Source organism: Rhipicephalus microplus, chromosome 4 (assembly GCF_043290135.1).
Source record: "Rhipicephalus microplus isolate Deutch F79 chromosome 4, USDA_Rmic, whole genome shotgun sequence".
Taxonomy (NCBI): domain Eukaryota; kingdom Metazoa; phylum Arthropoda; class Arachnida; order Ixodida; family Ixodidae; genus Rhipicephalus; species Rhipicephalus microplus.
In genome coordinates this window covers 204,200,452-204,210,908 of record NC_134703.1, presented here as the reverse complement: position 1 = coordinate 204,210,908, position 10,457 = coordinate 204,200,452, and the positions used below count along the sequence as shown (strand labels likewise).

Below are 10,457 nucleotides of genomic sequence, written 5' to 3'. Positions count from 1 at the left end.
GACTGTCTCCGTGGCGCTATTGGCTAGCGCAATCGGCTGTTAACCGAAAGGTTGGATGTTCGAATCCTCCCGGGAGAGGTGTGTCACTTTTTTTTGCGCTGACAGCTATGTAGAAATGTTTCGATGGTGGTAGGAGTGGAGCACGACTGTCTCCGTGGCACATTTGGTTAGCGCGTTCAGCTGTTAACCAAAAGGTTGGAGGTTCGAGCCCTCCCGAGAGCGGTGTGTCTCTTTTTTTCTTTGCGCTGATTGCTTTGTAGAAATGTTCTGAGGGTGGTGAGAGTGGAGCACGACTGTCTCTGTGGCGCAATTGGCTGGCACGATCGGCTGTTAACCAAAAGGTTGGAGGTTTGAGCCCTCCTGGGAGCGGTGTATCGCTTTTTTTCTTTGCGCTGATACCTTTGCGGAATGTTATATTCATTGTAAGAATAGAGCACGACTGTCTCCTTGGCGCAATTGGCTAGCGGCGTTCGGCGGTTAACTAAAAGGTTGGAGGCTTGAGCTCTCCCGAGAGCGATGTGTCGCTTTTTTTCTTTGCGCTGATAGCTTTGGAGAAGTGTTCTGAGGGTGGTGAGAGTGGAGCACGAGTTTCTCCGTGGCGCAACTGGCTAGCGCGTTCGGCTGTTAACGAAAAGGTTGGAGGTTCGAGCCCTCCCGGGGGTGGTGTGTCGCTTTTTTTTTCTTCGCGCTGATAGCTTTAGAGAAATGTTCTGACTTTGTTGAGGGTGGGGCACGACGGTCACCGTGGCGCCATTGGCTAGCGCAATCGCCTGTTAACCAAAAGGTTGGATGTTCGAGCCCTCCCGGGAGAGGTGTGTCGCTTTTTTCTTTGCGCTTACAGCTATGGAGAAATGTTCTGACCGTGGTGAGAGATGAGCACGACTGTCTCCGTGGCGCAATTGGCTAGCGCGATCGGCTGCTAACCGAGTGGTTGGAGGTTCGAGCCCTCCCGGGAGCGGTGTGTCGCTTTTTTTCTTTGCACTGATAGATTTGGAGAAATGTTTTGACCGTGGTGAGACTGGAGCACGGCTGTGTCCGTGGCGCTATTGGCTAGCGCGATCGGCTGTTAACCGAATGGTTGGAGGTTCGAGCCCTCCCGGGACCGGTGTGTCGCTTTTTTTGCGCTGACAGCTACGGAGAAATGTTTCGAAAGTGGTGGGAGTGGAGCACGACTGTCTCCGTGGCACATTTGGCTAGCACAATCGGCTGTTTACAGAAAGTTTGGAGGTTGGAGCCCTCCCGGGAGCGGTGTGTCTTTTTTTTCTTCGCGCTGATAGCTTTGGGGAAATGTTCTGACCGTGGTGAGAGATGAGCACGACTGTCTCCGTGGCGCAATTGGCTAGCGCGATCGACTGTTAACTGAACGTTTGGAGGTTCGAGCCCTCCCATGAGTGGGGTGTCGCTTTTTTTCTTCGCGCTGATAGCTTTGGAGAAATGTTCTGACGGTGGTAAAAATAGAGCACGACTGTCTCCATGGCGCAATTGGCTAGCGCGATCGGCTGTTAACCAAAACGTTGGAGGTTCGAGCCCTCCCGAAAGCGGTGTGTCTCTTTTTTTTCTTCGCGCTGATAGCTTTAGAAAAATGTTCTGACCATGGTGAGAGCGGAGCACGACTGTCTCTGTGGCGCTATTGGCTAGCGCGATCGGCTGTTAACCGAAAGGTTGGAGGTTCGAGCCCTCCCGGGACTGGTGTGTCTCTTTTTTTCTTTGCGCTGATTGCTTTGTAGAAATGTTCTGAGGGTGTTAGAAGAGAGCACGACTGTCTCCGTGGCGCAATGGGCTAGCGCAATCGGCTGTTAACCAAAACGTTGAAGGCTCGAGCCGTCCCGAGAGTGGTGTGTCGGTTTTTTTTCTTTGCGCTGATAGCTTTGGAGAATTGTTCTGACGGTGGTGAGAGGGGAGCGCGACTATCTCCGTGGCGCAATTGGCTAGCGCAATTAGCTGGTAACCGAATGGTTGGATGTTCGAACCTTCCCGGGGGCGGTGTGTCGCTTTTTTTCTTCGCGCTGATAGCTTTGAGAAATGTTCTGTCTGTGTTGAGAGTGGGGTACGACTGTCTCCGTGGCGCTATTGATTAGCGCAATCACCTGTTAACCGAACGGTTGGAGCTTCGAGCCCTCCCGGGAGCGGTGTGTGGCTTTTTTCTTTGCGCTGACAGCTATGGAGAAATGTTCCGGTGGTGGTGAGAGTAAAGCTCGACTGCCTCCGTGGCGCAATTGGCAAGCGCAATCGGCTGTTAACCAAAATTTTCGAGGTTCAAGCCCTATCGAGAGCGGTGTGTCTCTTTTTTTTCTTCGCGCTGATAGCTTTGGAGAAATGTTCTGACCGTGGTGAGAGTGGAGCACGACTGTGTGCGTGGCGCTATTGGCTCGCGCGAGTGGCTGTTAACCGAAAAGTTGGAGGTTCGAGCCCTCACGGGAGCGGTATGTGGTTTTTTTTATTTGCGCTGAAAGCTATGGGAAAATGTTCTGACGGTGGTGAGAGTGGAGCACGAGTTTCTTCGTGGCACAGTTGGCTAGCGCGTTTGGCTGTTAAACGAAAGGTTGGAAGTTCGAGCCCCCCCCCCCGGGCCGGTGCGTCGCTTTTTTTCTTCGCGCTGATAGCTTTGGAGAAATGTTCTGACGGTGGTGAGAATGAAGCACGACTATCTCCATGGCGCTATTGGCTAGCGCGATCGGCTGTTAACCGAAAGGTTGGAGGTTCGAGCCCCCCCCCCCCCCCCGGGAGCAGTGTGTCGCTTTTTTTGCACTGATACCATTCAGGAATGTTATGACCGTGGTGAGAGTAGATCACGACTATCTCCATGGCGCAATTGGCTAGCGCGATCGGCTGTTAACCAAAAGGTTGGAGGTTCGAGCTCGCCCGGGAGCGGTGTGTCGATTTTTTTCTTCGCGCTGATACCTTTGAGGAATGTTATGACGCTGATGAGAGTAGAGCACGAGTTTCTCCGTGGCACAGTTGGCTAGCACGTTTGGCTGTTAAACGAAAGGTTGGAGTTTAGAGCCCTCCCGGGGGTGGTGTGTCGCTTTTTTTTCTTTGTGCTGATAGCTTTGGAGAAATGTTCTGACGGTAGTGGGAGTGCAGCACGACTGTCTCCGTGGCGCTATTGGCTAGCGCAATCGGCTGTTAACCGAAAGTTTGGATGTTCGAGCCCTCCTGAGGGCGGTGTGTCGCTTTTTTTTCTTTGCACTGATAGCTCTGGAGAAATGTTCTGACCGTGGTGAGAGTGGGGCACGACTGTCTCCGTGGCGCTATTGGCTAGAGCAATCGGCTGTTAACTGAAAGGTTGGAGGTTCGAGCCCTCCCGGGATCGGTGTGTCGCTTTTTTTCTTTGCACAGATACCTTTGAGGAATGTTATGACCGTGGTAAGAGTAGAGCACGACTATCTCCATGGCGCAATTGGCTAGCGCGATTGGCTGTTAACCGAAAGGTTGGAGGTTCGAGTCCTGCCATGTGTGGTGTGTCGCTTTTTTTCATCGTGCTGATAGCTTTGGAGAAATGTTCTGACGGTGGTGAGAATGAAGCACGACAATATCCGTGGCACTATTGGCTAGCGCGATCGGCTGTTAACCGAAAGGTTGGAGGTTCGAGCCCTCCCGGGGGCGGTGTGTCGCTTTTTTTTCTTTGCGCTGATAGCTCTGGGGAAATGTTCTGACCATGGTGAGAGTGGGGCACGACTGTCTCCGTGGCGCTATTGGCTAGCGCAATCGGCTGTTAACCGAAAGGTTGGATGTTCGAATCCTCCCGGGAGAGGTGTGTCACTTTTTTTTGCGCTGACAGCTATGTAGAAATGTTTCGATGGTGGTAGGAGTGGAGCACGACTGTCTCCGTGGCACATTTGGTTAGCGCGTTCAGCTGTTAACCAAAAGGTTGGAGGTTCGAGCCCTCCCGAGAGCGGTGTGTCTCTTTTTTTCTTTGCGCTGATTGCTTTGTAGAAATGTTCTGAGGGTGGTGAGAGTGGAGCACGACTATCTCTGTGGCGCAATTGGCTGGCACGATCGGCTGTTAACCAAAAGGTTGGAGGTTTGAGCCCTCCTGGGAGCGGTGTATCGCTTTTTTTCTTTGCGCTGATACCTTTGCGGAATGTTATATTCATTGTAAGAATAGAGCACGACTGTCTCCTTGGCGCAATTGGCTAGCGGCGTTCGGCGGTTAACTAAAAGGTTGGAGGCTTGAGCTCTCCCGAGAGCGATGTGTCGCTTTTTTTCTTTGCGCTGATAGCTTTGGAGAAGTGTTCTGAGGGTGGTGAGAGTGGAGCACGAGTTTCTCCGTGGCGCAACTGGCTAGCGCGTTCGGCTGTTAACGAAAAGGTTGGAGGTTCGAGCCCTCCCGGGGGTGGTGTGTCGCTTTTTTTTTCTTCGCGCTGATAGCTTTAGAGAAATGTTCTGACTTTGTTGAGGGTGGGGCACGACGGTCACCGTGGCGCCATTGGCTAGCGCAATCGCCTGTTAACCAAAAGGTTGGATGTTCGAGCCCTCCCGGGAGAGGTGTGTCGCTTTTTTCTTTGCGCTTACAGCTATGGAGAAATGTTCTGACCGTGGTGAGAGATGAGCACGACTGTCTCCGTGGCGCAATTGGCTAGCGCGATCGGCTGCTAACCGAGTGGTTGGAGGTTCGAGCCCTCCCGGGAGCGGTGTGTCGCTTTTTTTCTTTGCACTGATAGATTTGGAGAAATGTTTTGACCGTGGTGAGACTGGAGCACGGCTGTGTCCGTGGCGCTATTGGCTAGCGCGATCGGCTGTTAACCGAATGGTTGGAGGTTCGAGCCCTCCCGGGACCGGTGTGTCGCTTTTTTTGCGCTGACAGCTACGGAGAAATGTTTCGAAAGTGGTGGGAGTGGAGCACGACTGTCTCCGTGGCACATTTGGCTAGCACAATCGGCTGTTTACAGAAAGTTTGGAGGTTGGAGCCCTCCCGGGAGCGGTGTGTCTTTTTTTTCTTCGCGCTGATAGCTTTGGGGAAATGTTCTGACCGTGGTGAGAGATGAGCACGACTGTCTCCGTGGCGCAATTGGCTAGCGCGATCGACTGTTAACTGAACGTTTGGAGGTTCGAGCCCTCCCATGAGTGGGGTGTCGCTTTTTTTCTTCGCGCTGATAGCTTTGGAGAAATGTTCTGACGGTGGTAAAAATAGAGCACGACTGTCTCCATGGCGCAATTGGCTAGCGCGATCGGCTGTTAACCAAAACGTTGGAGGTTCGAGCCCTCCCGAAAGCAGTGTGTCTCTTTTTTTTCTTCGCGCTGATAGCTTTAGAAAAATGTTCTGACCATGGTGAGAGCGGAGCACGACTGTCTCTGTGGCGCTATTGGCTAGCGCGATCGGCTGTTAACCGAAAGGTTGGAGGTTCGAGCCCTCCCGGGACTGGTGTGTCGTTTTTTTTATCTGCGCTGATAGCTTTGGAGAAATGTTCTGCCCGTGGTGAGAGATGAGCACGACTGTCTTCGTGGCGCAATTGGCTAGCGCGATCAGCTGTTAACCGAAACGTTGGAGGTTCGAGCCCTCCCATGAGTGGTGTGTCGCTTTTTTTCTTCGCGCTGATAGCTATGGAGAAATGTTCTGATGGTGGTGAGAATGGAGCACGACTATCTCCTTGGCGCAATTGGCTAGCGCGATCGGCTGTTAACCGAAAGGTTGGAGGTTCGAGCCCTCCCGGCACCGCTGTGTCGTTTTTTAATTTGCACTGATAGCTTTGGAGAAATGTTCTGACCGTAGTGAGAGATGAGCACGACTGTCTCCGTGGCGCAATTGGCTAGCGCGATTGGCTGTTAACCAAAAGGTTGGAGGTTCGAGTCCTGCCATGTGTGGTGTGTTGCTTTTTTTTCTTGCGCTGATAGCTTTGGAGAATTGTTCTGATGGTGGTGAGAGTGGAGCACGACTATCTCCGGGGCACAATTGGCTAGCGCGTTCCGCTGTTAACCAAAATGGTGGAGGTTCGAGCCCTCCCGAGAGCGGTGTGTCTTTTTTTTCTTTGCGCTGATTGCTTTGTAGAAATGTTCTGACGGTGGTGACAGTAGAGCACGACCGTCTCTGTGGCACAATTGGCTAGCACGATCGGCTGTTAACCAAAAGGTTGAGGTTTGAGCCCTCCTGGGAGCGGTGTATCGCTTTTTTTCTTTGCGCTGATACCTTTGCGGAATGTTATATCCATAGTAAGAGTAGAGCACGACTGTCTCCTTGGCGCAATTGGCTAGCGGCGTTCGGCGGTTAACTAAAAGGTTGGAGGCTTGAGCTCTCCCGGGAGCGATGTGTCGCTTTTTTTCTTTGCGCTGATAGCTTTGGAGAAATGTTCTGATGGTGGTGAGAGTGGAGCACGAGTTTCTCCGTGGCGCAACTGGCTAGCGCGTTCGGCTGTTAACCGAAAGGTTGGATGTTCGAGCCCTCCCGGGAGAGGTGTGTCGCTTTTTTCTTTGCGCTTACAGCTATGGAGAAATGTTCTGACCGTGGTGAGAGATGAGCACGACTGTCTCCGTGGCGCATTTGGCTAGCGCGATCGGCTGCTAACCGAATGGTTGGAGGTTCGAGGCCTCCCGGGAGCGGTGTGTCGCTTTTTTTCTTTGCACTGATACCTTTGAGGAATGTTATGACCGTGGTTAGAGTAGAGCATGACTATCTCCATGGCGTAATTGGCTAGCACGATCGGCTGTTAACCAAAACGTTGGAGGTTCGAGCCCTCCCGAAAGCGGTGTGTCTCTTTTTTTTCTTCGCGCTGATAGCTTTGGAGAAATGTTTTGACCGTGGTGAGACTGGAGCACGGCTGTGTCCGTGGCGCTATTGGCTAGCGCGATCGGCTGTTAACCGAATGGTTGGAGGTTCGAGCCCTCCCGGGACCGGTGTGTCGCTTTTTTTGCGCTGACAGCTACGGAGAAATGTTTCGAAAGTGGTGGGAGTGGAGCACGACTGTCTCCGTGGCACATTTGGCTAGCACAATCGGCTGTTTACAGAAAGGTTGGAGGTTGGAGCCCTCCCGGGAGCGGCGTGTCGCTTTTTTCTTTGCGCTGACAGCTATGGAGAAATGTTCCAACAGTGGTGAGAGTGGAGCAAGACTGTCTCCGTGCGCAATTGACTAGCGCAGTCGGCTGTTAACCGAAAGGTTGGAGGTTTGAGCCCTCCCGGGAGCAGAGTGTCGCTTTTTTCTTTGCGCTGATAGCTTTTGAGAAAAGTTATGACGGTGGTGAGAGTGGAACACGACTGCCTCCATGGCGCAATTTGCTAGCGTGTTCGGCCCTTAACCCAAGGTTTGGAGGTTTGAGCCCTCCCGGGAGTGGTGTGTTGCTTTTTTTTCTTGCGCTGATAGCTTTGGAGAATTGTTCTGACGGTCGTGAGAGTGGAGCACGACTATCTCCGGGGCACAATTGGCTAGCGCGTTCAGCTGTTAACCAAAAGGTTGGAGGTTCGAGCCCTCCCGAGAGTGGTGTGTCTCTTTTTTTCTTTGCGCTGATTGCTTTGTAGAAATGTTCTGAGGGTGTTAGAATAGAGCACGACTGTCTCCGTGGCGCAATGGGCTAGCGCAATCGGCTGTTATCCAAAACGTTGAAGGCTCGAGCCGTCCCGAGAGCGGTGTGTCGGTTTTTTTTCTTTGCGCTGATAGCTTTGGAGAATTGTTCTGACGGTGGTGAGAGGGGAGCACGACTATCTCCGTGGCGCAATTGGCTAGCGCAATTAGCTGTTAACCGAAAGGTTGGATGTTCGAGCCTTCCCGGGGGCGGTGTGTCGCTTTTTTTTCTTCGCGCTGATAGCTTTGGAGAAATGTTCTGTCTGTGTTGAGAGTGGGGTACGACTGTCTCCATGGCGCTATTGATTAGCGCAATCACCTGTTAACCGAACGGTTGGAGCTTCCAGCCCTCCCGGGAGCGGTGTGTGGCTTTTTTCTTTGCGCTGACAGCTATGGAGAAATGTTCCGGTGGTGGTGAGAGTAAAGCTCGACTGCCTCCGTGGCGCAATTGGCAAGCGAAATCGGCTGTTAACCAAAATTTTCGAGGTTCAAGCCCTATCGAGAGCGGTGTGTCTCTTTTTTTTCTTCGCGCTGATAGCTTTGGAGAAATGTTCTGACCGTGGTGAGAGTGGAGCACAACTGTGTGCGTGGCGCTATTGGCTCGCTCGAGTGGCTGTTAACCGAAAAGTTGGAGGTTCGAGCCCTCACGGGAGCGGTATGTGGTTTTTTTTATTTGCGCTGAAAGCTTTGGGAAAATGATCTGACGGTGGTGAGAGTGGAGCACGAGTTTCTCCGTGGCACAGTTGGCTAGCGCGTTTGGCTGTTAAACGAAAGGTTGGAAGTTCGAGCCCCCCGGGCCGGTGCATCGCTTTTTTTCTTCGCGCTGATAGCTTTGGAGAAATGTTCTGACGGTGGTGAGAATGAAGCACGACTATCTCCATGGCGCTATTGGCTAGCGCGTTCGGCTGTTAACCGAAAGGTTGGAGGTTCGAGCCCCCCCCCCCCCGGGAGCGGTGTGTCGCTTTTGTTTGCACTGATACCATTCAGGAATGTTATGACCGTGGTGAGAGTAGATCACGACTATCTCCATGGCGCAATTGGCTAGCGCGATCGGCTGTTAACCAAAAGGTTGGAGGTTCGAGCTCGCCCGGGAGTGGTGTGTCGATTTTTTTCTTCGCGCTGATACCTTTGAGGAATGTTATGACGCTGATGAGAGTGGAGCACGAGTTTCTCCGTGGCACAGTTGGCTAGCACGTTTGGCTGGTAAACGAAAGGTTGGAGTTTAGAGCCCTCCCGGGAGTGGTGTGTCGCTTTTTTTTCTTTGTGCTGATAGCTTTGGAGAAATGTTCTGACGGTAGTGGGAGTGCAGCACGACTGTCTCCGTGGCGCTATTGGCTAGCGCAATCGGCTGTTAACCGAAAGTTTGGATGTTCCAGCCCTCCTGGGGGCGGTGTGTCGCTTTTTTTTCTTTGCACTGATAGCTCTGGAGAAATGTTCTGACCGTGGTGAGAGTGGGGCACGACTGTCTCCGTGGCGCTATTGGCTAGAGCAATCGGCTGTTAACTGAAAGGTTGGAGGTTCGAGCCCTCCCGGGATCGGTGTGTCGCTTTTTTTTTGCGCTGACAGCTATGTAGAAATGTTTCGATGGTGGTAGGAGTGGAGCACGACTGTCTCCGTGGCACATTTGGCTAGCGCGTTCAGCTGTTAACCAAAAGGTTGGAGGTTCGAGCCCTCCCGAGAGCGGTGTGTCTCTTTTTTTCTTTGCGCTGATTGCTTTGTAGAAATGTTCTGAGGGTGGTTAGAGTGGAGCACGACTGTCTCTGTGGCGCAATTGGCTGGCACGATCGGCTGTTAACCAAAAGGTTGGAGGTTTGAGCCCTCCTGGGAGCGGTGTATCGCTTTTTTTCTTTGCGCTGATACCTTTGCGGAATGTTATATTCATTGTAAGAATAGAGCACGACTGTCTCCTTGGCGCAATTGGCTAGCGGCGTTCGGCGGTTAACTAAAAGGTTGGAGGCTTGAGCTCTCCCGAGAGCGATGTGTCGCTTTTTTTCTTTGCGCTGATAGCTTTGGAGAAATGTTCTGAGGGTGGTGAGAGTGGAGCACGAGTTTCTCCGTGGCGCAACTGGCTAGCGCGTTCGGCTGTAAACGAAAAGGTTGGAGGTTCGAGCCCTCCCGGGGGTGGTGTGTCGCTTTTTTTTTCTTCGCGCTGATAGCTTTGGAGAAATGTTCTGACTGTTGAGGGTGGGGCACGACGGTCACCGTGGCGCCATTCGCTAGCGCAATCGCCTGTTAACCAAAAGGTTGGATGCTCGAGCCCTCCCGGGAGAGGTGTGTCGCTTTTTTCTTTGCGCTTACAGCTATGGAGAAATGTTCTGACCGTGGTGAGAGATGAGCACGACTGTCTCCGTGGCGCAATTGGCTAGCGCGATCGGCTGCTAACCGAATGTTTGGAGGTTCGAGCCCTCCCGGGAGCGGTGTGTCGCTTTTTTTTGCGCTGACAGCTACGGAGAAATGTTTCGAAAGTGGTGGGAGTGGAGCACGACTGTCTCCGTGGCACATTTGGCTAGCACAATCGGCTGTTTACAGAAAGGTTGGAGGTTGGAGCCCTCCCGGGAGCGGTGTGTCTCTTTTTTTTCTTCGCGCTGATAGCTTTGGGGAAATGTTCTGACCGTGGTGAGAGATGAGCACGACTGTCTCCGTGGCGCAATTGGCTAGCGCGATCGACTGTTAACTGAACGTTTGGAGGTTCGAGCCCTCCCATGAGTGGGGTGTCGCTTTTTTTCTTCGCGCTGATAGCTTTGGAGAAATGTTCTGACGGTGGTAAAAATAGAGCACGACTGTCTCCATGGCGCAATTGGCTAGCGCGATCGGCTGTTAACCAAAACGTTGGAGGTTCGAGCCCTCCCGAAAGCGGTGTGTCTCTTTTTTTCTTCGCGCTGATAGCTTTAGAAAAATGTTCTGACCATGGTGAGAGCGGAGCACGACTGTCTCTGTGGCGCTATTGGCTAGCGCGATCGGCTG

General features: G+C 52.6%; 2 non-coding genes across 2 annotated transcripts; both read left to right on the top strand.

Annotated features, from left to right (window-relative positions):
• Positions 1–884: 884 nt before the first annotated feature.
• Positions 885–958, top strand: TRNAS-GCU (transfer RNA serine (anticodon GCU)). Its single transcript has one exon. It is a non-coding gene; the product is annotated as a tRNA-Ser (tRNA).
• A 3,602-nt stretch (positions 959–4,560) lies between these two features.
• Positions 4,561–4,634, top strand: TRNAS-GCU (transfer RNA serine (anticodon GCU)). The gene has a single exon. It is a non-coding gene; the product is annotated as a tRNA-Ser (tRNA).
• The last annotated feature ends 5,823 nt before the right edge of the window (positions 4,635–10,457 follow it).